Raw genomic sequence first — 26,152 nt, forward strand, 5'->3', positions numbered from 1 at the left:
CCTGATTTATCTTTGAGAGGTGTGTCTTCATATACTTGTCCCACTTTTCAATCTTCAGATTTTTCCCTGTTATACCTGTCTATTATTCTCTGTGCTTCACAACTACACTACAACTCTTCATTATAATAATGCATAGTGTTCTACATCTTCTTTGGCTCATATGCTCATTTCACATATTGTTAAGTTCTTTAGGAACATACCTGGGCATCTCCTCTTCCTGAACCAATTATAAAGGATTTACCACCACTTTCCATGCTACCAAATGGCAAGTGCCAATATGCCTCCATTGAGCTTTTTCTGCTTAGACCTGCCACCTTGCGCAGGGACTGCAGCACCTGAACATTCCAACTAGAGATGAGAATTGGGAGATCAATATTTGCTAGTGGGAAAACAGGCAGTGGACGAGGGAAAACCTCTGTTTTTCTGTGCATTTGCTTCAATTCGTTCTGAACTCACTCTTCACCCCATATACTGATGAGATCCAGGATCTATTTATGCTTCCATGTTGGACCATGCCAATTTAGGAAAACTGAAGGGTGCAGTAGAGGAGAAGAATTTGTATTTCAGAGATGGACATACATAAGTTTAAACATACAGTCATTTTTTTTAAAGAAAAAATGAAATTTGTAATGGAAGTTCAGACAAGTGAAACAGCTGTGAACAAATATTTTAAAATGGCACTTGTGAAAAATGAAAGAATGGAACACACAAGATGATGTCAAGTTGGGCAGTGTACTTGGATGGATCATGCTTAGGCAGGGAAGTGGTCCCTGGATGCTGGGTAACAAATAATGAAACTGCAGTGACTTGCTTTCAAGTGAAAACTGGTTTTTTATTGAAGCCTGTGCTGCAACTGACAAAGGTGCATCTGTACAGTGAATATTTTCAGAGGGGTAACCATGTTAGTAGCAAATGATGGATCAGACTATTTTCAGTCCATGCTAGTTTCACATGTGTTCATAAGTCTGTTCTGCCCTGTTTCTACATCAGTCTGCTTTTTTGGGTGGTTGAGAAAAATCTTCATGAAATTTTTCTTTAGATTTTACAATGAAGTATGCATTTTTGTGCATTTTTAAGCAGAAACGTTTATTGCAGTATTCAGAAAACGCCGAATCAGAAGGATAACTGTGTTACAATCCACACATTAGTTAGGGAGGCGTAAATCAGGTTAGTTCGTTTCTGAATGTGGACCGAAATAAATGCTTGTGCATCCCTACACGTTGGTCTGTTGCAGCAAAAACAACAGACTCTTCTGACACACTAGAGTTGAACAAATTGATTATAGCATAAGCTTTCATGGACCAGAGCTCACTTCATCAGATGCATAGGCTGTTATCCTGACTTGGTAGATATAGATACACATGGGTGTAGAGAGAGGAGGAGGAGAAGAAAATATTAGCAGTGAGATTGGAGGGGAATAAAATGCAAGAAATACAGACTGTGAAAATTACATGAAAAATTAAATCAGCCTTCCTGAACCTCCAGGTATCTGGTGTCCTCCAGATATTTTGGACTTCACCTCCCATCAGCCCCTGCCAGCATGGCCAGTAGTCAGGACTCCTGGGAATTGTAGTCTAAAACATCTGGACGGCACCAGGTTGGGGAAGGATGGCATAGATGTTTTTAAAGTAATTAGAGGCTGCTCACAAAGTAGTGTTGATAAACATCCTGACATTGATAAGTTCATTAAAACCTGTAGTGTGATTAAAAACAAGTAATAATCTCTATTCAGGCCACAGGTGCATTCATGCCGCGCCCACTGCTCATGACCTGGCATATCTGTAAGAGTTGCAGCTATTGGGCTGTATAGAAACGTAATAAATAAATAATAACCATCCTTTAAAAAATTCACTGAGCCTCTCTAGTTCATTAAAATGTACTTTAAAAAGTAAAATGAGTTACTGAGGGGCTGTAGCTCAGTGGTAGAAAACATTTGTATGCAGAAAGTTATGTGTTCAGTTCCTGACATCTCCAGGTAGGGCTGGAAAAACTGCCTGAAACTTTGGGGAGCTCCTGCAAGCGAATGTTAGCAGTACTGAGCTAAATAGACCAGTGGTCCAACTCAGTATAAAGAAGCTTCATACGTACCTATTAAGCAACCTGGGAGGGGTGTTGGATCTTGTTTGTGGCTATAGGAAGGAGAGAACAGAACTTCCCTCCCACAGTGGAAAGCTTTTGGATCTCCTGTCCTTGACCATGCTTTCTCTTGACCCATTATGTCCACATTCTGTATTCAGAATAAATTGGGCAAATTAAACCAATCTGCTTATATTTTCATACGTTCTGTTTGGAATCTCTCTGCAAGGATTGGCAACAGAGGACTACTCAGCATATAGAACATTAGCACATAGAACATTGTGCTTCACATTTCAGGGGGTTGGTTTGTGTGACGTCAAGGGTGCTCAAATGAGAAATATAACCTTAAATGCAGGTAAGTTATTACGTGAGACAACCTTCTTCTCCAAACATGACTACTCATTGGACTGAATCAATGAGATGTGATATTCTACCAAAAAACAGCTTCACAAACAGCTACAATCATGTCTGCTGTCTTTGAGAAAAAGGCATAATAGTGTGGAAGAAGCCAAACTGTACATATGCTAGTCTATTGCCCTGTTGGATTTGGGTAAGTTCCATGCCTAGTTGAGCATGTAGTTGTCAAATGGAAGAGGGAAGGTGTATTGGCCCCAGGAGCGTAGCCAAGTAATTTGTAGTGTTAGAGGGGCCTAGAGATCCATAATGCTTGCTTAAGTTCATTATTGGTGCAGTTCCCTTGTTAGTAAGCCTCTGAGCATGTGCAGATGAGTCAAAAGGCTGATAACAGCCTTCTCAGTGCATTCCTTGCTAATGAGTAGAAAGCCTTATGAGGCCGTGCCTGAGAAGCGAAGCTGTGTGTTTATGTTCAGCTGCAGGTGGCTGTGCTGAGGACCAAGTGCTGTTAGTCTATGCTGGGAATGGACACTAGGGGGCGCTTGCTAGTATTGTGCTGCCTCATTGCTGACATGTATGGTGTATAAAACCCTTTGGACCCAATGGCTCGTGGTTCAGAGAAGCTGTCTGATCCAACCATTGAGTACGCCTGCCTGTGTGCGTTACTCAAAGTTACTCAATAAAGTCTCCTTGTAAGTAAACCTTTGAATCTGATTTATCACTATCTTGGCACTTCTAACCTAAGAGTTCAATGCCCACTGCAGGGGTGATACAGCTGGTATCGGGGAATGAGAGTCAGTGAGAGTCAAACATAAAGAGAAGGAGGCATTTCAGCCTGGCAAAGAGGGCCTTGCAGTAAGACGTCAAGCAACATCCAGGAAATTTGGCAGGAGGGGAAAAAAGCCAAGTCCAGGTTAGCATGTTTCCTTCCTTTAGTAGTTTTCCACTTTGTTTTGCAGTGTTGCTGTGTGACTTGATTGGGACCTAGTAGGTTCCTAGGACGGAGTGCATACTTATTTCATTTATTTATTTTAGGACTCTTATCTCGCCCTTTTCATGAGTGTTTCAAGGCAGAAACAAAAAGGCATACCAAAAATAACATACTGAGCTGGATCCAGACTAGGTTAGTCCCACTTTAGTTGCATTGAAAGAGACTTAGTCATAACTAGGGGCGGGTGAATCAGTCAAGCTCGATCTTGTTCAGGTTCTCATTTCCACTGCGAGACTCATTCAGTGGAGGCTGGTGGCCCCAATGTCAGTGGGGCAGTGTATCCACTCTGGATTTCAGTCAGAACTCTAAAGGAGATATCCAAGATCCTTTGAACCCTGGATAGCTCCCTTAAAGTTCTGACTGAAACCTGGAGCAGATTCACCACCCCACTGACATCAGAGCCACCTAACCTTGTTCCATCCTGGTTCCACATCAGCTTGCAAGCCTTCCCCCACCCCCCGCACAGAAATGTGTGTTTTTGTTCACATTTTTCAAATGTACACATCTTTGTACGCATGTATCCATTGGCTCGAGATGTCTGTGTGCATTTTTTAATCTACGCATTTTTCTGTGCACATTTTTCAAATCTGTGCATGTTTTCAGATGGTTAATTTTTTGTGCAAAGCACCTCACAAACTCTGAAATGTGTGGATTTCTGACTGCAGATTGTGTTTGGGTCCGCATTGCATTCTGGGAGGTGCATATTGGGTAATCTCTTATCAAAATGTGAGCCCAACAAATTTCTCACCCATTCCTAGTAACAACTACCTTGTCCCATTGATTTCAGTAGGACTAAAACATGACTAAGTGGCTCCAACCTGATAAAAGTGGGCAAAGGCAGCACAAAACGCAATTCACAAACTGGGTGACAAAACCCTTTTAAAAAGTAGTGTATACACTATAAAAAGGAAAGTCAGATGCCATTTTAAAAAGACCAAGGGAAAAGGACAGACTTGGGTTGGCAGCTAGCAGGCTGGCTTGCTCGACTATAGGAAGTGGTTGAGTGCCATTTCCTTGGTAGAAAGGTGGGGTATAAATCATATAAATTAAAAATAGCAAATGGTAATAGTAAAGGCAAGAGGAGGGAAGAAATTTGGGGAACACATTTCTTGGACTCTTGTTCAATTTGGAAGCCCTGAACATATCCTACAGCAGATAGTTCATCCCAAATATCAATAAGAATTATGTGGAAACACATGCAATGAATATTAAAGCTCTAATCAAAATGCCACCTGTTTACATGGATAATAAAGATGTTGAGCTTCAAATGAGAAAAACAGAACTGAAAAGCTACAAAGGAGATGTATTTGCCAAGGTTCCATTAGTCATATGTTGGCTTCATGAAAGTAAACTGTGACACACACAGTTCCCTGAGTTCAGAATTTGGCTGAGGTGTTGTTGAATATGAATGCATTAAAAACAACATTTGTAAGTGAAACGCATTTTCCATTTCCCATTGTGTGTGTGTGTGTGTGTGTGTGTGTGTGCGCGCGCGCGCGCATGTGTGTAGGGAACTGTGGGTGGGAGTTTGGAACTTTAAACCCTTGCATTTGACAAAGAGCACCCAGATATTGGTTAGAGATAATTATGACCCATGATATTGATCCTAAATATGCTTGCTCGAAATTATGTCCCAGCTCTACTTATGCACACATTTGGAATATGTATGCGCAGAAGTCTGATTTCAATAGGACATGCCTTCAAATTTTCTTACCATTACGTCCAAGCATGTTTACACTTGTGATCCTAGGACCATCTGATAAAAAGAGTGTTGGATTTGGATCTAAATACCAGTTTGGCCGTGGACTCAATTTGATGGCCTTTTTGTCCCTCTGCCTCAGTTTCCCATCTGTAAAATGGGACTAATAATCACTTGCATAATAATTATGCTATGGGTGCTATATAAAGCATTGTACAGGTGCTGTGTAAAGCAGCTAGTTCTAAAGGACAACACAGCTTAATGGTACGATTTATTAGAAAATATACACAAAAGGAGACTGAAATATGTTGTCATTCATGCAAAAATTCATTATGTTGAATATGGTCAGAGCAAGTCTAAGAGAATTAGCTTCTTGTACTCTGGAAGCAGGCAATTGCAGTCTTGCAATGTAGCAAAAACTATATGAGACGGAATTGGATCAAATTTGAATTGCTTCATCAAGCTTTGATAGAACAGAGCTGAAGTCAATTTGCCAAGTAAAATGTATTTTTAAAAACCGTAATCAAAGACTCCTATTGCAGATTTGCCTGAGGCCCCAGTGCTCTTGTATGAGGGCTTCTCATCTATACCACACTGTAGCAACCACTGAAGAGCTCGAAAAGGTATAGAAGAGGGCAACTGAAATGATCAAGGATTTGGAAGCCCCTTTCCCTTTGGGAAAAGGCTAAAGCATTTGGGGCTCTTTAGCTAAGAAAAAAGATTACGAGGGATAATATGACAGAAGTCAATAAAAATAAATGGTGTGGAGAAAGTGGATAGTGAGTTTTCCTTGGTCTGTGTTCATTCTAGAACTTGAGTCACACGTTGAATATGGTTGGCAGCAGGTTCACAACAGACATCTAATTTAGATAGCTTTTTAAAAGAATTAATTAAATCGACTTTCCCAACCTGGCAACCTCCAGATGTGTGGAAATTCATCTCCCATCATTCCCAGCCAGCATGGCCAATGTCTGAGAATGATGGGAATTGCAGTTCAACACATCTGGAGGGTACCAGGTTGGGGAAGGCTGGATTAGTCACTTTCGTTGTTCTTTAATGATCACCTTCCTGCAGAAAAAAAATCCTATACTTAAATGTGTTATCTAGGGATAGGGATGGCGGAGAATTCCACCACGGACTCCAATGAGGCTGGATTCTTTAGAAGGAATTCTCCGCCATCCCTAGTCTTATCAATGGCTATTAGCCATCGTTGCTAAATAGAACCTCCACATTCATGGGCAGCATACCTCGATTGTCAGATGCTGGGGATAAACAGGGGATTGCCATCACTTTCATGTCCTGATTTTGAACATCCAAAGATGTCTGGCTGGCTGGGGTTGAAAAGAAGGGTTGTATCCAATTGTGTCATTTCATTAGTGCCATTAGGTTCCAAACTATACGCAAGAGGAGAATCCAGCTAAAGTTATGTCAGCACATTCTGCTTGTACAGCTGCTTGCACAACCAAAAGATTTGGCAGAGCTCAGTTAGTGCTACTTGCATTTGTGGTATGGCATCGTTGGATACTGCCCATAATGCTAAACTAGATGGACCTTTGGTCCTACTTAGGAAGTCCATTATGTTATTTGCAAGATTTAAAAATGCAGGTGAAGGGGAGAGTTGTCAATCCTAAATCTTTTCCTTTATTTTACTCAGTGGAAATATTTAAGTTTTGATGACTGTCTCCAAACTTGCGCAAAGCATAATTAATTGAGACATGCAATACTTTCCCCCCCGTTAGAGTCAAAGTGGAATGTTCAGCTGGCCAACTTGCATGAATAATCCATCACTGTGAATCATTAACTTACAAGACAGGCTACAGTAATTGATGTCTTTATGCAAGCTATAGAAGCATTCGGGGAAATAATTTATTTCCCTTGCTGGCAAATGTTTTAATTCATTTGTTTATTTTATCATGCTTCACATGCTAAAATACATTGTGCTATAGCCTGTGAATCAGACTTGCTTGAGGTTAAATGCTTCAGTGATATGAAATATTTTCTTAAAGATGTATTAACCCAAGGTTTCTTTGGAATAATTAAAGATGCTAAGTGGAAAAGAAAGAAATAGTTCTCTGAAACTATACAATTCAGTAAACTTCTATGTTTTTGTGTTGCATTGCTGTATGGGTAGTTTCATTTTGTTGCATTAAGGTTTAGCGCATTAAGGTTTAATGTATGCTCAGAGTACTCTGGGCAGAAGAGGAAGGATAAGAATGTTTATACAAATAAAATGTTAATTTATACATTGGCACAGTTTAAACTTTCTTCTTCAGAAGATGGAACATTATTCACATAGCTCTAGCAATGGCCATGATGGCTGGGAATGATGGGAGTAGTAGTTTAAGACATGTGGTTGGCGAAGGCTTGTATGTATTAACAGCAAACTCAATTCTCCGAATGCAGAGCTAAAATAGTATCATCCACACACAAAGGAAGGTATCAGCAGCTTTGTACATGTTTGCAGCTGTTCAAATAAGCTTTTCAAAAGAAATGGGTGGGGGCAGCCCCCCCCCAACAGCCAAATCAGGACGGAGCATGTTCAGTGGACACACAGTGCTGACTTATTGAGAAAGAGGAGGATGGAAAACTGACGGGGGAGGGAGAATGGAATGGCATACCCTGGAGAATGGCATGGCTGGCCGCATTGCAACATCTTGTTTTATTTGTAAGGGGTCTTGAATTGGTATTAGCAGTAAGACCTAAGCAGTTTACAACATCACAGTGACGGTGGGAAGAACCCCTTCTAGAAGAGGGAACCTCAGACCTACTTTGTGCCGTGATGCAGCAACTCTGCTGCTGCTGGCCAGAGGGTGGTATTGCAGGTGTCAGCTCAGCAGGGATCAGGTGATACAAGAGGCCAATAGGGTCCTATAAAGCTGATGACTCTTTCCTAGCTCCTTGGTCTGAGCTTTTCCTCTTGGATTGCCCATTCCAGCTTGCCCTCGGGCAGCCACCCCTGACAACATTGGCATGTGGAAACAGTTCCACTGTGCCAGTTCTGCTCTGTTTTGACTGGAGGGATAATGTGTTGAATGCTGGACAAGAACTGCAGAGGAAACTGAGCCAGAGCAAAGAGCAATGAGCAGCAGGATGCAGCCGTGAGGAATGGGGAGGAGGTTTCAAATAGCAGAGCTGTATTCAGGCATCCTGGCAGGTTTTGGTTTTGCTAGATCTGGGAGGGCTCCATGGGCAGCAAGGGTTGACTCATGAAGCCCAAAGCCTCAAGGGGTCTTTATATTCCCAACAGTTCAACAGTCGAGGGCTTGATGCTGATAGTACTTTGGGAGGGGACCTAGGGAAAGTGTGCATGGGAGGACATGTAGATAGCAGGGCCAGCAGCATGTTAGAGAGACAGGGATTTCAGAGTAGTCGCTCAAGCCAGGAAAACAACTGAGCAAGAGGTCTTCCATCGGATTGCTGGCAGGGAAGAGTAGCCACCAAGTCTACCCTCGGAAGCAGGAAGTGGATGAGTTGACCAGTCCAATTCTATGGTTTACTCTAGATTGGGGAAGAGAAGTGGATAAAAGTAACTGTCTGTCTGTTGGCTGTATCCTATTAATTGTCCTAGTTCTTCAGTAGCACGGATCTATGGTGTGAGCCAAAATAAAAAAATCTGGTGCCTCTTCTCTCCCCCCCCACCCATCCTAACCCTGCCAGCCATCATACTTGCCATTAATAAAGCACATTTCAAGTGTTGCAAAGTGTTTCACGTAGATTCTTTGTCACCATTACAACAACTTTATAAGGAGGTCACAAGAGGAAAACCTCATCTATGCACTGGTTTATTCTGGGCTGGCATCTGTACTTGTATCCCTGTCTAGTTCATACATTGGATTCTTCATGGGATCATAGATACATGTGTGGCCAAGCAAACTCAGCCACTGCCAGGATGCTAAGATTATCTTCAGAGGCCCTTCTCTGGGAAGAAGAGGGCCTTTTTCATTGTGGAATGCCCTTCCCAAAGACGCTTGGCTACCACCTACGCTGTGGTCTTTTGGGCACCAGATAAAGACATTCTTATGTTCCCAGGCGTTTTAGTCATTCCATTTCTGTTGTTTTTAAATCACTTATTGTATTTCTATGTCTTTATACTGCTGGTGGTTTTTACTTTGGTTTTATATTGTAATTTTAAACTTTTAAGTTTTATATTATGTTTTATTGTGCTGTGTTTTTATGGTTTTAATTGCAGTGAACAGCCTAGAGAGCTTCAACTATTAGGCAATATAGAAATGTAATAAATAGATAAACTTGCAGGACTAAGTAAGTATGTGAACTAGCCTTGAATAATGAATTATCCTTTATGGAAGAACAATTATACTCATACATTTGCTTGCATATATGTAGATATGGTGACAAAAAGCCGCTAAATATTAGTTCTAGATTCAAAGGAATTCCTTATTTATCAGAATGGGACTTCACTGAATCTCTCTCTTTTAAAGAAAGCTGGATAGCGACATTGACTCCGTGCAACTCTGGCTAGATTTCCTCGGCCCAAGATATATATTCCAGCAAATAATAATGCCTCTGAAAATGAATAGCTGCTTCTTGTTCCTTTTAGGAGATGAAAGTACTTGTAATCACTTTGGATTTATTTTTAGAATAGGGCTTGTTGAAAAGGAAGCAAAATTAAATCTATAAATCAGTGGTGTTCCCTAGGAAATTGCTGAGGCCCAACTTGGATTTTGGAATGGTTTTAGTTTAGGTTTTTTGTTTTTGTTTTAACAATAGTTAAATAAAATGTACTAAATAAATGTGCGCATAAAAGGTGCTATTGGATATATTGAAGGAACAGTGGTTTGTTTTCGTTTGCAAATTTGCACACATGTTCAGACTCCCTTGGGGCATGATTCTTCAAGATTCTGGACAGATGCAAGGACGTGCCCCTTCTCACAGCGTGTAATTAATTCATGGCATCTGCTGCCACAAGATGGGGTGAAAGCCATTAGCCAAGATGGCTTTAAAAGGAGTCTGCACAAGTTCATGAAGGATGGGTCCATTTTTCAGGAGGGCCAAATGTAACTTCTAGGTTCTGAGGCAGTATTCTGCAGAATACCAGTTGCTAGGGAGCAAAAGTGAGAGATTGCTATTGCCTTTATGCTCCGCTTGTAGGCTTTGTGGAAGTATCTGGTTGGCCACTGTGAGAAACGGGGCGCTAAACTCAATGGATCTTCTGGTCTGATTTAACATGGCTTCTTTCATTTTCATCCCTTCCTGGCCATTGATGAGTTCTCCAGCATCATTCTCTCTTTCCATCATTCCTTGGAAGTACTGACTTATTCACTGCCTCTGGAACCACCTCCTCTTCAGTCTTGTGCCATTCTTTGCCCCCACACCCACACACACACTTACGAATACAGGTCTGTAAGTAGCCATCACTCCATAGCCAAGAGCTACCTGACAAGCACATATTGTCTGATTCAAGCCAGCTACAGATCTCAAATAGGCATAAGTGGCAGAGAATGTGAGAGTAAGGGGGCAGAAGATGAAAACAAACATTACTTGAGGGTTGAATGAGGCCCCTTCACTATCTACTGAGTACTACATCTGCAAATGCTGGGAATCCACTTAGTTATCGTATTCTGGTAAAATCATAGAATAGTAGGGTTGGAAGGGGCCTACAAGACCATAGAGTCCAGCCCCCTGCTCAGTGCAGGAATTCAAGTCAAATACATGGTGCTAACTCTGTAGAACAGGGGTGGGAAACCTTTTTGGCCTGAGGGCCAGGTTCCATTTCTGAGATGCTTTCAGGGGCTGCATTCCAGTGGTGGGTAGGGCAACAGGCAAAAGTGGGCAGGGATGAAAACTCCACCCACCCCCAAATCCTGTCCTGTCCTGTCCTGTCCTGTCCAACTTGGTTCAAGGTGCCCAGAGGTACTGAAACCAACAAGCACATACAAGAAAGGAGGCTCAACACAGGACTCTTGTCGGGGCAAGTCTGGTCACATCCAATCAGGTCAGGTCAAGTGGGGTCAAGTCCCATTGCGTCAGGTCAAGTGGGGTCAAGTCCCATGGTGTCGCATCAGGTTTGGTGTGCTGAATAGCAAGGCAAGGGCAATCCAGGCAGGGTCTTTCAGGGCCTTGGCCAGCTTCAAGTTAGCTGGGACTCCCACTGGCTCCTCCAGGGTGGGGGCGGTGAAGGCTGTAATGAGGAAGTGTCCTCTACATCTGAGGAGTCAGGTAGAGGTACATTGTCTGGCCTGGAAGACCCTGACTTAGCAGGAGGTGGGTTAATGGAGAGAGTCTCCTCTGCCTCTGAGTCCTCTTTGGAGCCAGAAGACGGGTCAAGGCTGGGGAACGTGACCTATGCTATTGTTACCATTTTATAGTAGGGAACATGTCCACTCTGAAGTCAGCACGAGGAGCATGTCTGCGCACAAGTAAGCAAGGCAAGCCTCTGCAGGACAAGGCTCGGAAGGAGCCAGGACTGAATCACTTGGCCCTGCAGAGAAAAACTCTTATCTCTGATTAGGTGCTGATGAGAGATAAGAGCTATTCTTTCAGTGGCAGAGGGTGTGCGACCAGGGAAAGAAGCTGCCAGGGTGGATGGGGAATCTCTGCGGGACTTGTGAGGCCCACAGGCTGGGGTAGGTCTGTTGTAGAAGGTCTCTTTGGGCTTCAGATAATAAAAGGATAACTTCTCTAAAGTAAGAGTCCCCAAATATTCAAGGGAGCCTCCAAAAGGGCCTGTTAACACCCAAGAGCTTCTGGGCTTGCTTCAGTATCTGAAGCTATAACTGCTCATTCAGTGGCAATTTGCAGGGGAGAAAAGTAGTGCGTGGAAGAAGGGACGCTTAATCCTTTCCCCCGCCGCTGTCAGTTTCCTCCCAGCCAATGCTCTATGGCTGTGTTACCAGCAGGGTGAGCTGCAGATGGCAGCTGATGGGTGGGGGAAGAGTTAAGTCACCATGGAGAAGTAGCATGTAGTTTCAGCCTGATTCACCCTCTGAATGTGTAAACAAATCAGGGAGTTAAGTAAGCTTAAAAAGGAGCAAGAAGCTCTGGCAGCACTGGGGGATTTCGATTCTGTCTGTCCTTCGTCAGAGGATAAGCGATCATGTAACAATGGCATTTTTATCTTGGGCGGTGTCGAATTTACTGATGCGCAGAAGGATGTTGCGAATTTAGTCGGCAGCACAGTCCAACGGAAGATATACCGGATGTCATGCACAAGGAGGCTCCTGCAGGAGCAATGTACAACCACTTGCATAACCCACCCAACCTCAGCACTCCATCGAAAGAGAAAAGAAATTCTGGTGCTCAAGAGAGCTGAGGAGGCCACGAGAAAGGAGGGAGAGAGCAATGAGCAAGCAATGCAGGTGGCAAAGCTGTCTTTTGGTGATGATGTAAACCCCACTTCAAAATAGTGGTTCCTCCACATCAGCCTTGCCCAACCTGGTGCAAGTCTAGATGTTTTGGACTACAGCTCTCAGCAGTCCTCGCCATTGGCCATGTGAGCTTGGATTGATGGGAGCTGAAGTCCAAAACATCTGGAGAGCACCAGGTTGGGGAAGGCTGCTCCATATGTTGCTGCTTCAGAACCAAAACACCACAAGGCAACCAGTTGTGCTTGGGTGCTGATACATAACCCACATGTGCTTAGTAAGTACCCTTCAGAGAAACTCAGTAACACCCCAAGAAGATGGGGAGTATTATTTGGATCCTGGCAATCCTGAACAATCCGCAGCCAAGGCAGAAGGGCTTTCTAGCAAGCAAATTGGCCTGCTCTCTATAGCAGGGGTGGGCAACAGCCCAGTTTCATGCAGGTTGGGGGGGGGAGCACAAAGGGGAAAGTGCATGGGAGGAAACATGTGGAAGACAAAATGCACAGAGTGGCGGAAGGAGGGGGAAGAAGAGCTCTGCAAGCGATCCGTTCAGACCTCTGGCAAGAGCAATCTGTCTCTCCCTCGGCAGCCTGCTGGGTGGGGAAGAAGAGGGAGAGCAAGGAAGAGAAAAGGGGTGGTCCCACCCACTTTATGCTCACCCACTGCTGGCAGCCATTCCCCACTAGATTATACCCGAGGGGACATGGCACTTGACAGGGAAAAAAAGGTTCCCAATCCCTGCTCTAGAGGGCCAGGCTTTATAGCAGGGATGTTGAACCTCTTGTCGGCATACCTAATCTGGCAGTGAGATTCTGCATCTGGCCAGCAGAGCCTCCTCCGGTTCCTCCATGGGAATGACGTGTGCTGTGTGAAGCCAGGGACTCAGCCAGTGCTGGGTGGGGCAGCTGCGCCTCTCAGTGCTGGCCAAGTCCCTTCCTTTGCGCTGAGAGAGGTCTGGAACTTTGTGTCTCTCCCAGCATGGAGAAAGGCAAATTGGGATGGGAGCGCAGGGGCGGAGGGATGACATCAGTGGCTGTGGCTATTCCCACTGTTGTCATCCAGCCCATGCTGGATGGGCACCTGAATCAGGTACTGTACCCCTGCTTTATAAGGGTCAATTCAACTTCACTGTGTCACCTGACAACTGCTTACTCAGCTGCTGCATTTCCTTCCAGCCAACCGCATTTCAAATAGAGCAGAGAGCAGGCAAGTAGTTTTCTCTTCAGGAAGCTGCCATCACGGGGAAGAACATAAAGTGCTTGCAGTTGTAGTCCTATGCACACTTACTTTGGAGGTGGGCTGAATGCCTGGTTTCCAGAATCTCTGGTTGAGAACCCAGTCTCTGCACCTGAGGTATCCAGTGTGGAGTCTATGAGCACCAATATGCCCTCAGACACCTTTCTTTCCACCCGCCAGGCTTCCTGCCCCTCCTGATTTTTATTTTATTTCTAAACTTTTGTGGGGGGGTTAATTATACTTTTTTTAACCGGGAGGCTGGCATGCTGCAAAGCGAAGGGTTGCCTCCAGCACCATCTTTATTTGACTTCAAAAGAGTACTTTTGTGTTTTGGGGCTCGAACCTCTGCCTTTTATTAGGTTCTTAGAGAAGTTGTTTTTCTTTTAGTCTTGCTAGTTTATATTCTGGAAAATGGGTGTTTTGTGGCCAGCCACACCTACCCTGGCAGCCATTTTATCAACAGGCAAGCCCCACCTGTATGGCAGCCAGTCTGAGAGCCCCCACAACATTCTTGACATTCTGTATGTGCCCACTGAACCAAAAAGGTTGGAAGCTATGGTGTTCCTGCCTGGGTTCCATCTTTTCCCCAGCCTCCATCTCTGAAATGGAGAAACAAACCCCTCAGGAAACATCTGCTTTCACCTGGATAAGTTGTTCCCATTGACACCCAAGCTTCAGCCCTTTTACTCTCCCCGGGTTCCAGAGAAACTCAAAATGCTCAATTGGTTCTCTCAACGCACTACAGGAGAAGTGACAAGGAAATTGATTTAATAATGGTAGTATAACAATTCAATCAACACATGGGAGTCTGTATTTTAAAAAACAAATAAAAAATATTTTAAAAAAACACGAAGAGTTATAATTTATCACTATTCATTAATGCTTGGTCCTAACTTCCCTCCCTACTCTGCTCTTTCTAAAATCCTATACACAAACTCCACTAAGTAGGCATTGCTTCCATTATCCCTAAGGCACCATCTGACTAATTGTCAGTTCATTCCTTTTATAGCCTCAGAATCGTCTCTCTCTCTCTCTCTCATATACACATGCATGCGCGCACGCACAAACACACACACCCTCCTACCTTTCACTCTCTCTGACACATTATTAGCCTTATTTATTTATTTATTAAATTTATTAATCGCCCATCTGGCTGATCACCCAGCCACTCTGGGCAATGTACAAAACATATAATAAAACAGCTTAAAACAATAAAATTAAAAACATTTTCTAAAATACTCTAACCCATGCCAAATGCCTGCCTGAACAACCATGTTTTTAATGCATGGTGGAAGCTCATTAAAGAGGGGGCATGGCGGAGTTCCCTAGGGAGGGAGTTCCACAGAGTGGGGGCCACCACAAGGAAGGCCCTCTCCCTCGTCCCCACCAGTCTAGCTGTCCTGGCTGATGGGACAGAGAGAAGGTCATCCAAGGCTGACCTTGTTAAGTGGCCTGTCTGTTGTTGCTGGAGGCGCTCCTTAAGATAGGCTGGCCCAGAACCATATAGGGTTTTAAAGGTCAAAGCCAACACCTTGAATTTGGCCCAGAAAACAACTGGTAACCAGTGCAGCTCCTTCAGCACTGGAGTGATGTGATCTCGCCGGTGGCTGCCTTTAATCAGGCGAGCCGCCGCATTCTGTACCAGCTGCAGCTTCCAAACTGTCTTCAAGGGTAACCCCACGTAGAGCACATGACAGTAGTCTAAACGAGAGGAGACCAGGGCATGTACTACCGATGGGAGCAGATGGTCGGGAAGGAAGGGGAGCAGCCGCCGTATCAGATGGAGTTGATACAGTGCTGTCCGGCTCACAGCTGACACCTGAGCCTCCATGGACAGCTGGGAGTCCAAAGTGACCCCCAGGCTGCGGACCTGGTCTTTCAAGGGTAGCTGTACCCCATTCAACACCAGGTCAACATCCCCCAGCCTTCTCTTGTCTCCCACCACAAGTACCCCAGTCTTGTCAGGGTTCAGCTTATTCCTCCCCATCCAGCCACTTACCATCTCCAGACATTTGAACAGAGATTCTACGACCAATCTTGGTGAAGATTTGAACGAGAGGTAGAGCTGCGTGTCATTCGCATATTGATGACACTGCACCCCAAACCTCCTGATGATAGCCCCCAGCGGCTTCACATAGATGTTAAATAGCATCGGGGAGAGGATGGAACCCTGTGGCACCCCACAAGTGAGTGGCCACGGGTCCGAAACCTCCTCTCCCAGTGCTAACCTCTGGTACCTGCCGGAGAGGAAGGACCGGAACCACCGCAATACGGTGTCTCCAATGCCCAACCCCTCCAGGCGGTCCAGGAGGATACCGTGGTCAACGGTATCAAAAGCTGCTGAGAGGTCGAGGAGAACAAGGAAGGAGCATTCACCCCTATCCAGAGCCCTTCTTATATCATCCACTAAAGCGACCAAGGCTATTTCTGTCCCATGCCCAAGCCTGAAGCCCGACTGAAATGGGTCTAGATAATCGGTTTCTTCCAAGTTTGCCTTCAACTGCGTCGCCACCACCCACTCAATCACCTTGCCCAAAAATGGCAGATTTGAGACTGGGCAAAAGTTGTTCAGAACTTGAGGATCCAAGGAGGGCTTCTTTAAGAGCGGTCTTATCTCTGCCTCCTTGAGGGCTGATGGCATCACTCCCTCCTCAAGGAAGGCGTTCACCACCGTCCTGATCCCCTCACCCAGCCTCTCTCTGAAGCCCATAATGAGCCAAGATGGGCAAGGATCAAGTAAGCAGGTGGTCGGCCTTACAGATGAAAGCACCTTGTCCACTTCATCAGGAGGAAGATGTAACTGATCCCACAAAACCAGTTTGCCACAGGCTGCCTCTTGCTCACTAACTATATCCACAGCGCACCAAGTAACACTCCTAATCCGATCAATTTTATCTGCAAAGTGCCTTGCCAAGGCCTCACAGGAGGCCTTAGAATGCTCCAGCGGTTCCGGAGCAACTGGACCGACCAGGCTCCGGACCACTTGGAACAGCCTCCTGGGACAGCACTCTGCAGACGCAATGGAGGCAGCATAATATTCCCTTTTTGCTGCCTTCACCACCATGTGATAGGCTGAAGATACAGCTCTAGCCCGTGTGTGATCATCTTTGGAGCGAGACTTCCGCCACCGGTGCTCTAGCCGTCTCACCTCCTGTTTCAGAGCTCGTAACTGCGGATTGAACCATGGTGCAGTCAGAGCCCTGTTCAGGGGGAGAGGGCATTTCGGAGCCACCCGATCTAATGCCCCAGTGATTGCGGCATTCCAGCCACCCACCAGGGTCTCGACCGAGTGGCCATTGGCGTGCTCCAGAGAATCTCCAAGCACGTTCAGGAATCCATTCAGATCCATAAGACGCCTGGGGCGGACCATTTTAATGGGTCCTCCACCCCTGCGGAGGGGTTGTGGAACCGAGAAGTCCAGTGTCACCAGATTATATAAAAAAATAGTGATCTGACCATGACAAGGGGGTGGTGGATATACCCCCGACTTCCAGATCACTCCCCACTTCTCCAGAAACAAACACAAGGTCTAGTGCATGACCGGCTACATGGGTGGGCCCAGTTAGAATATGGTGCAGCTCCCAGGAGGCCATGGTCTCCATGAAGTCCCGAGGTGCTCCTGTGAGGATGGCCTCCGAATGTACGTTGAAGTCCCCCAACACCAGTAAGTTAGGGGACTGTACACGCACATTAGAGACCACCTCAAGCACCTTGGCCAGGGAGTCAGTCGTGCAGCGGGGTGGACGGTACAGGAGCAGAATCCCCAGACTGCCCTTCAGGCCCAACCATCAGTACATGCACTCAGCAACCTTGGTCTCCCGGAGAGGGGGTCTGGTGAAGACCAAGGACTCTTGGTAGATAACAGCCACTCCCCCTCCCCGATCCCCAGCCCTCGGCTGCTGTGCATACGAAAATCCAGCTGGACACATGGCTGCAAGGGTTGGAGCAGCAGCCTCGGCCAGCCAGGTCTCCATAATACATGCCAGGTCTGCACCCTCATCCAGGATCATGTCATGGATGAGGGAGGTTTTCTGGGTAACAGACCTGGCATTGCAGAGCAGCAAACGAAGGCCAGAAGATGGGGTCACGCCTCCCCCAGCCATCCTTTGGTTCTGGACAGGCCCGGAGCAGGGGACAGATATTACACATCTCTCCCTTGTTCCCCTTACCTGGCATGGCCTGCCCCTAGCGCTCCGCCAGTGCCTGCCGCCCAGCCTCGGTATGTTCTGGCCCCCAACTGCCTCCACCAGGTGGACACATGCCCCCTCGCTCCTGCCTATCAGGCAGGCTACCCACCCCTAAAAACACAACAGAATCCCCCAGAAATTAAAAAAAAAAAATTAAAAATCCCCTTTAAAATTACTGCCAGGCAGAAGTCCGCAGGAAAGGCCTGGTGGTGGTGGTGGTGGCGGCGGCGGCGGCGGCAACAGGCCCAGCAGCAGCAGGCACACCTCTTGCCCAGTGGTGGCAGCTTCTTCTGCCAGCCCTGGATCTCCTAGGCTACCTCAGCCAGCCAGCTTATGTAGCCCCTCCAGGAAGGGGCAGGTGGAAGCAGCACAGCTGACTCAGTACCTGGGGGCCTGGTCCTGCAGGGACTGGCGGTCTGCCAGGCAGAAGTCCGCAGGGAAGGCCTGGTGCTGGTGGTGGCAGCAGCTACAGCAGGCCCAGCAGCAGCAGGCACACCTCTTTCCCAGTGGTGGCAGCTTCTCCTGCAGGCCCTGGCTCTTATCTTACCTGGGTCAATTTAAAAATAAAAACACAAGCATTAATATAATAGGCATATGTTACAGAGACTATTGCCCTACATAGCCCTCTTCCTGACCCAATCAGTCTGGGAAAATCGGTACATTAGACATCAGTAGGTTACTTCATATGAGTGGGCTAATTCTGGGGATGCTTGAAGAGGGGGCTCAGTCTTCTTCACAACCTTTGCCGGTTTACTGCTATTTGAGTCCTTTTTCATATCAGTTACTGTAACTTCTTTTATTGAGTCTAAATACACATCACTGTTTTGGGGGCTCAACATGGCTCGGTTGCTGGTGCCCCATAATGTTCCAGTATCTGCCTAACTAGTCAACATATCCCAAAAGCAGGGTTGATGTGGCCAGGGGCATGGGATATCAAGGAAGAACCTCTGCCTCCTTGGCATGGACCACTGAAAGCCAGGACTCAAAGGGATCTTACAAGCCTTTAATCCTCTTGTCTGAATTAGTCTGAGGATGTGATCTTGGAAGCCTCTTAATACCTCCCTCAATAATCCTAAATATTCAAATGGCATAGAATGCTAGGCATCTGAAACAGAGAGCTCTTATAATGACTGACAAGGAAACTAATCTACGTTGTTGAGAGGATATCATCCATCATGTTGATGAATGGTTGCTGACATTTTTCAGGATGCCATTCTTACTGTTGAATAAATAGATCATAAATGCCTTTGGAGCCTGAAATATTTATTGATGCCTGCTCACTTGTGTGCCAAGTTAAGAAAGCAGAATGGAGGAGCAGGGGAAATCCTTCTCTTTCGTGCTAAAAATCCTGTTCACTAACAACTGCTATTTGAAAGGTAGATCCCGAAAGCTGTTGGTGCCTTATTATCACAGCGGGTTCTGTTAATTTTGGCAGAAAGCTGAAGTTACTCAACCTGCAAAAAAGCGTGGGGGAATTGGGATCTGGCAGTCAAAAAACAGTTTGCATATTTGGGCATGAGGTCATTCAAGTTATCTGATGGTTTTAAACTTAACAGAAATGTGACCCTGCAGTTGAGGCTGCATGTGCAGAGGAAAGAACTGCCCCGTAGGGGGCGCTAGATGGCACCATCGACACTAACAATGGGTGTTGTTGTCCCCCGCTATTCTACAGTAAAGATAAATATGAACATTTCAGACTGTAGAAACAGAAAAACTGGTAGGTGACCGTTCACACATTTTGAACAGCTATTACATCTATTACAAACCGAAGTTAAAGACTTTGCCTCCAAAAATATATATAATCCTAATTACACAGAGAATGGGGACAACGGATGGGCTAAAATAAATGTGGGAAGACGACTTTAATGAGAACACAAATAGCAAGCAGTAGGAATCTGTATGGAGCAAAATACCGTTCAAGTTGGTATCAGCAAAGATGAGAGAGAATTCTTTACAGGTGACTCTCAGATGGTGTTTAACTCCTAAGTATTGGAAAGATGGTGATGTAATAGGGACGTATTACCTGGTGATGGTATAGGGATGTATTACGATATGTGGTGGGGTTGCGGGACAGCTAAGAAATTTTGGAAGGAAATTTTCCTAGAATGTAGCAAAATTGTAAACACTGATATCCACCTTGATTCTGAGTTATCTGAAGGGCACAATCCTACGGCCGCTAGACAGTGGCTAGACAGCCATAGGATTTTTTGGTTTCCCGGAACCGACCTCAGAGCCAGCGCTCCAAGGTCGGTTCCCAGAAAACCGTCTCCCGGCCCCTCGTAGGTGGCACGGTTCGTCCCTGGCTCCATGCTCGAAAGAGCAGCGTGGAGTGAGGGGAAAGGGGGCATTCCTGGGGGTGGGGAGGAGATGGCAGAAGCACCACTACAACGCTTCCTATGCGCCATCAGGCCTCCCCCCATCTCCAAGCTGCTCCAGCTAGAAAGCCGAAATTGGCCATCTAGCTGCAAATGCAGGGTGGCCAGAGTGCAGAGGAAAAGATCCCCTCCACACTCTGCCCGCCCTGCATTGGATAGTTGATTGCCTCTGAGTTCGGAGGCGGACGACTATCCCTATAGGATTGTGCCCTCCTTATCTTTATTCACAGGACCGAATGTAAATCTTATAAAGAAATGGTCTCATTCTTGCTGGTAGCAGGGTTCCCAATTATAGCAAAATACTGGAAGACAAACAAGATCTTAACATTAGACGTATGGTATAGTTATGTGTGAAATATCACACTTGGAGAGTAATTGACTGAACATTTAAGGGCTCAAACGTGAAGGAACAGACTCTTTCTTGAGCTTTTCAACGTGAGTTATTTATTGTGCCGTCATGGTTCCTTATTCATAGTTGTTTATGGGTTCTTTAGATGACAATGCGATCCTCCAGTTTTGCTTCTGTTTTTTCGGAGTACTTTCCCAGATTTTTTTAGAACAGGGAAAATGGGGTATTATTTCTGAAAGCACTGTTTCTACTTTTGTATTTGTGCTATTCTGCTATAGCATAGCTCCAGCTAGAGGTTATATAGTGGAAAAGTAGGAAAAGAAAAGCTAGGATCCCAATTCTGTGACAAAACTGAAAGTAGATAGAGCTACTAACAGCCTCATGGAGAAAAGCTCCTTGACAACCTGGTACAGTTTTGTGAAATTTAATGAACAGAACATGAAAAGTCAACCTCCATCTACACATGGAAGATTGTAGAGACCTGCAGAAACAACATATAAGGACTTGACTTCTTAATAAACTACATGCTAACTGTCAGATATAACTATAGAAAAAGAACGAACAAATAATGGATCATTGTTAAAACAATTAACAAATTATTATGTATAGTAATGTTGCTGAAAAATAATAATAAAAATATTCATTTTTAAGTGTCTTATGTTGGTTCTTATAATGTAGTACCCTAATAGGTCAAAAAAATGTCAAGGCTAGGATTCCTTAAAGGAAAACAGGGGCACCTTTATCCAAGATCCCAGTGGCTTGTCTATGAGTCAAAGGTTTTTTCCTATTGGACAATTGCTTTTTTTCTATTTTTTAATATATTTTAATATTTAATATTAAATATTTAATATTTAATTAATATTTAATAATATTTAATAAAAATTAATATAAATTTTTAATATAAAAATATAAATTTTTTCTATTTTTTCTAAAAATTGCTTTTTTCTAATGGAAGAGTGGAAAAGAAGGTGCTTCTTTTCCACTCTTCCATTAGAAATTCAAAGTAGTTTGCATAGGACTATCAGTCTCCCATCTAGGTACAGATCAGTTCACACCTGTTTAGCTTCAACAAGTGCCACAGTATTAAATGTTCCCAAACCATCCAGCTAGATCAATAATTATTATACTGTCTCAATTTTTTCTTCAAGAAGCTCAAATTGTCTAACATGGCACTCACATTAAGTCTTGCATCTCGACACTTATCAGGCTGAGACCTGCTTGGCTTTAATAATGTAACATCATCATGTGCAGGATAATGGGCTATGGGGAACGCTGTTTTGGATTTAGGCTTCTCTGAAGACCTGCATTTTCCATTGAGACATTTCACATGCAACTTTCCAGTCCTAGGAGCCTCTAATGTGCTTGTGAGAAGCTATGTCAAGTGCTGGAGGCCCTTGAGAAGTTAGGACTTTTTGTGCTTCAAAACCAAAAAAGGAACAGCTGCACCAATTGAATCCCCAGTGCATTTCAAAACAGGTCTTTATCAAGGGAACTGAAGAATATAAAATACATAATAAATTATATATAATGTACACCAAAGCATTTAAAATAAAATTTACATGTTTAAGGTTTTTTGGGGGAAACGATATGAATTAGCTAATTAAAAACTTCAGAACGTACTAAACTATCCTGAAAATAATGTTAAAATTCTCTATACATAAGTGCATACGTTTTATAATCAGCCAAAAGAATTCAAAAACATGATAAATCACTCACACACACACACAGCATTTTAAATACTTGTTTACATATTTTCGACAAAATTTCTGGATACCATAGACTGACAAGTTAAAAACTGCAAAACGTATCAACTGGCTTAAAAATGATGATGAGATTCTCTGTACTCAGATACCCAATGATGATCAAGCAGGAATATGGTATATATTTATATTCTTCCATTCCCTTGATAAAGACCTGTGTAGAAACGTGTTGGGAATTCAATTGATGCAGTTGTTCCTTTTTTGATTTTGGTTTCCAGCCTTACAGCTGTTTTTTTCTGATCCCTTTTTGTGCTTGCCTGGAGTTTTGATGGAGCAAAACGGAACCATTCCATTCTCTCTCAAAACTTTCCAGAGCAGAATCAAGTCATTTGGCTCATTCCTAGTTGTTAATCCATTTTGCAATATTATGAGACCTCTCGGCCTCATACATACCAGGAGGCACCAGTATTGTTGGTCTGAAATGGATTAAAAAGCAATTGTCCATTGCTTACAACCTAAGAACAATGGTGATAATTAACCAGAGAGAGATGGCCTGCTGTAATACAGGCCGTGCATTGTACTCTTAATAGCATCCTCGGTCATTGCTGGCATCATGTATTTTCAAAGAAGATCTTGCTGTGTTCAGTTGTGTTTTCTTTTGTAATGCTTCATTTCTCAGTAATGCATGAGATTGCAGCAACGGCATTGGGGATATTGTTGAGTGTAAGATTTGCTGTATAGCACCAACTGAGTATAGCACCTGTGGAAAGGGAGCTGTGAAATAAGCTGAGAAGAAGAAAGATTTCTCCTAAAGACACTGTTGGAGGGGAAAGTGAAGGATTTCAGTGCTCTTTTCCATGAAGTACAGCACCAACCAGAATTCTTTGGGACATGGGGAAAGCTGAACTCAACGTATGTCACACTAATGTATTCAGTACTTCAACATGGATCCATATTTACTTTGAATAGGGATACGGAAAACCTCTTCATAGCTGATCTTTCACCAAAGATTATAATAAGATCTTCTAACTTTTGCATTTCAACTATTGTGCTGGTGATCTGCTATGTGCTTTTTAAATTATTCTAGTAATAGGTGTGATAGAAGTTTGGATTGAAGCTTGGATTGTTCCATAATTGTCACTTCCCCACGGGAATTCCAAGGCAACTTTGTAGTAGTCGGCCTGCTTTGAAGGACTGCAGACTGGGGACTTCTGGGATTTTGTTTGTTTATGGCAGGGGTGAGGAATGTGTAGATGTCCAGATGTTTTGGCATTGAATTCCCATCATCCATGACCATTGACCATACTGACTGGGGCTAATGGGAGTTGGAACCGAACAACATTTGGAGGGCTGCAGATTCCCCACTATTGGAGGGCTGCAGGTTCCCCTCCCCTGGTTTATAGATATCCAGGTTGAGTAGGTAGCTAGCAGACAAATGGGACATGTTCAGGTAGTGCAAGTTCCAATACTTTTTATTTATTACATGTATAGCCTGCTTTTCTTCCAAGGATCTCAAGATGGGGGGGTCTGTCTGTTTGTCTGTCTATCTGGATGGTTTTCTTCCCCCCCATCCACCCACTCCCAACATTGTATCCTCACAAAAACCCTGTAAGGAAGTTAGACTGAGTGATAATTACTGGCCCAAGGTCACTCAGTGAGCATCATCACTTTGTGAGGAATTGAAACCAGTTCTTCTGGGTGCTAGTGCAACACTTTAACCACTACACCACAGTGGATCATAATACAACAGGAGCTCCTCTAAGCTAGTACTGAAAATTAGAAATGTTTTGTGGGTTTTATGGCTAAATTTGGAGCTGCTCTACTGGTTCATGTGTGCCTGCCTTCAGACCAAAGTCCAGCTGGCCTTTTTTTAGTCCTTCCCCATGAAGGCAAGTGGTAAGATATTCCAGATGTTTGTTTGTTTGTTTGTTTTTCGGCTAGCTTTAATGGGCACCATTTTACTTGCAGCAAAATGCTCACAGTCTGAAATAATAAGGTGGGAACAATTTTCCTCTAAATCTTCTTCCTCTTTCCTTATAATCTTAGTAATATTAGAAAGGCACTTATTTAGCCAGCATTGGTAAGAATTTGATAGAATGGAGCCTTTACATGGGTCACGTCTTTATTTTCCCCCTTTCTTGGTATGAGCAGGGAGGGAAGAGTATGTTCCTAAACTGAGCTTCCTAAGGGTCTCTGCAACCAAAAGAGTAGGGATGGGTGAGAAATTCATTATGTTCTCCAAACCTAAACACGATCCGGAACACAATTTGCTGCCAAAATCCATATATTTCCAAAGTTTGTGATGCAGTTTTCAAAAGAAAATAGGTACAAAAATGTGCACAACGATGTGTATGTTTGCAAAAAAACTGACAAATGCTTTTTCAATGGGGAAAAACGCATAAATTTGAAAAAGTGTGCACAAAAATGTGTACATCTAGGCAAAATGTGTGCAAAAATGCTTTAAAAAAATGTGCACATAAATGCCTGCACATTTCTGTGGACTAAAATAATTGTAATCTGATGCAGAATCAGGGCAGACAGACAGTGGGGACAATTTGCATTGGAAAAAAGAGAACCTGCACAAAATCGAGCTTGACAGATTTGCCCTTTGCAACTAATTAGCATAGTTTGGGCACAGTCTGAATTAGACTTAACATCTTTAGTGTTACTGTGCCTATGTTCTAACTGTAAATAGCTCAGAGTGGCGTCTGTTGTTTTTTCACAGATATTTAAACATATTCACTTCCATTCTTAATGTTGATGTTTTCTAATCTCATTTTAAAAAAACAATTTAGAATTAAGCCTAGAAATAGGGTCTGTATGTGTAACCAGCTGTTCTCTGAGAATGCCTTTGTTAAGATTTTTCTTTCATTGTTTCATCCTATTAGGCAAAAGGTTTTGAAAATACCCTTGTAATTTAATCTCTCTTTTTTTGGTGGGCTTCCTTCAGAACTTGGCAGCTATAATTACGTTGATGACTATTAGCTTTTCAATGCTGGAATATATCTGGCAAAAAAGCACCCACAAAATAAAGGGTTTGAAACCCCTAGTTGCTGATGGCGGTGGTAGGCAGTTTCAGATCCGCTGCCAGGACATCTCCATTAACTGAATGGGTTTGAGCTCAGCATCCTCTGCCAGTACTACTCCCTCATCGACGTCCAGAACCAGTGCCAGTGGACAAGCTGCCAAGAACGGCTGGGCCTCTGTGGGCCGGTTGATTATGTGTTTCAGAGTCAATACAGTTCCATTTTGAATACAGTTTTGTTGGTTGGCTGTCAATGTTCTGGCCGTCGTGACTGTCTGTTGATTCATATCCTCTCTTCCAAAAGTAATTGCAGCCTGACTGGGAGCCCACCAGTGACTGCTCCTGCAGTTTTTTATCTCGCAAGCTATAATTGGCTATGATGCTGAAAAACATGGGAGAAGCAACGGCTGTGAGTTTAAAATACAAATCCTTGGTAATGATAAATTGGCATTCTTTACCCAGAGGAATACAACATCTTTTCCTGCTCTTAAAGCCACTATGCTGTGGCTCCGTTTTCTCTCATTTCTCAGCCAGTATGTATTATGTGACTAGCATTTGAGTTCTGTTTCTGATCCTCATCTGTGCCATAATTTGCTGAACCCAGTAGACAAATGTAGTGATCATTGTCCTGAATACCCCTTCATGGATCACTGCCTTGTTGTGGCGAAGGGGCTTGCGTAACTCAGTGAAGCCATAAAGGCCACCCAAGACGGACAGGTCATGGCAGAGAGTTCTGACAAAATGTGGTCCACCGGAGAAGGAAATGGCAACCCACTCCAGTATTCTTGCCAAGAAAACCCCATGGAACGTATCACAAGGCTAAAAGAGATGACACCGG

General features: G+C 44.0%; 1 protein-coding gene across 4 annotated transcripts in view; it reads left to right on the plus strand.

Annotated features, from left to right (window-relative positions):
* Positions 1-26,152, plus strand: part of LOC146351519 (neuroserpin) — a 149,044-nt gene that overhangs the window by 21,927 nt on the left and 100,965 nt on the right. The window contains exon 1 of one of the 4 annotated variants that reach the window (XM_084847454.1): positions 3,195-3,343. The exons of the other annotated variants lie outside the window; for them this stretch is intronic. The gene's annotated coding sequence lies outside the window, so the exon portion shown is untranslated. Of the gene's footprint in view, positions 1-3,194; positions 3,344-26,152 lie in introns of those variants that run through there. 4 annotated transcript variants of the gene reach the window in all.

Source organism: Heloderma suspectum, chromosome 3, assembly GCF_057233095.1.
Source record: "Heloderma suspectum isolate Gila_16-S chromosome 3, 16-S_ref, whole genome shotgun sequence".
Classification (NCBI taxonomy): domain Eukaryota; kingdom Metazoa; phylum Chordata; class Lepidosauria; order Squamata; family Helodermatidae; genus Heloderma; species Heloderma suspectum.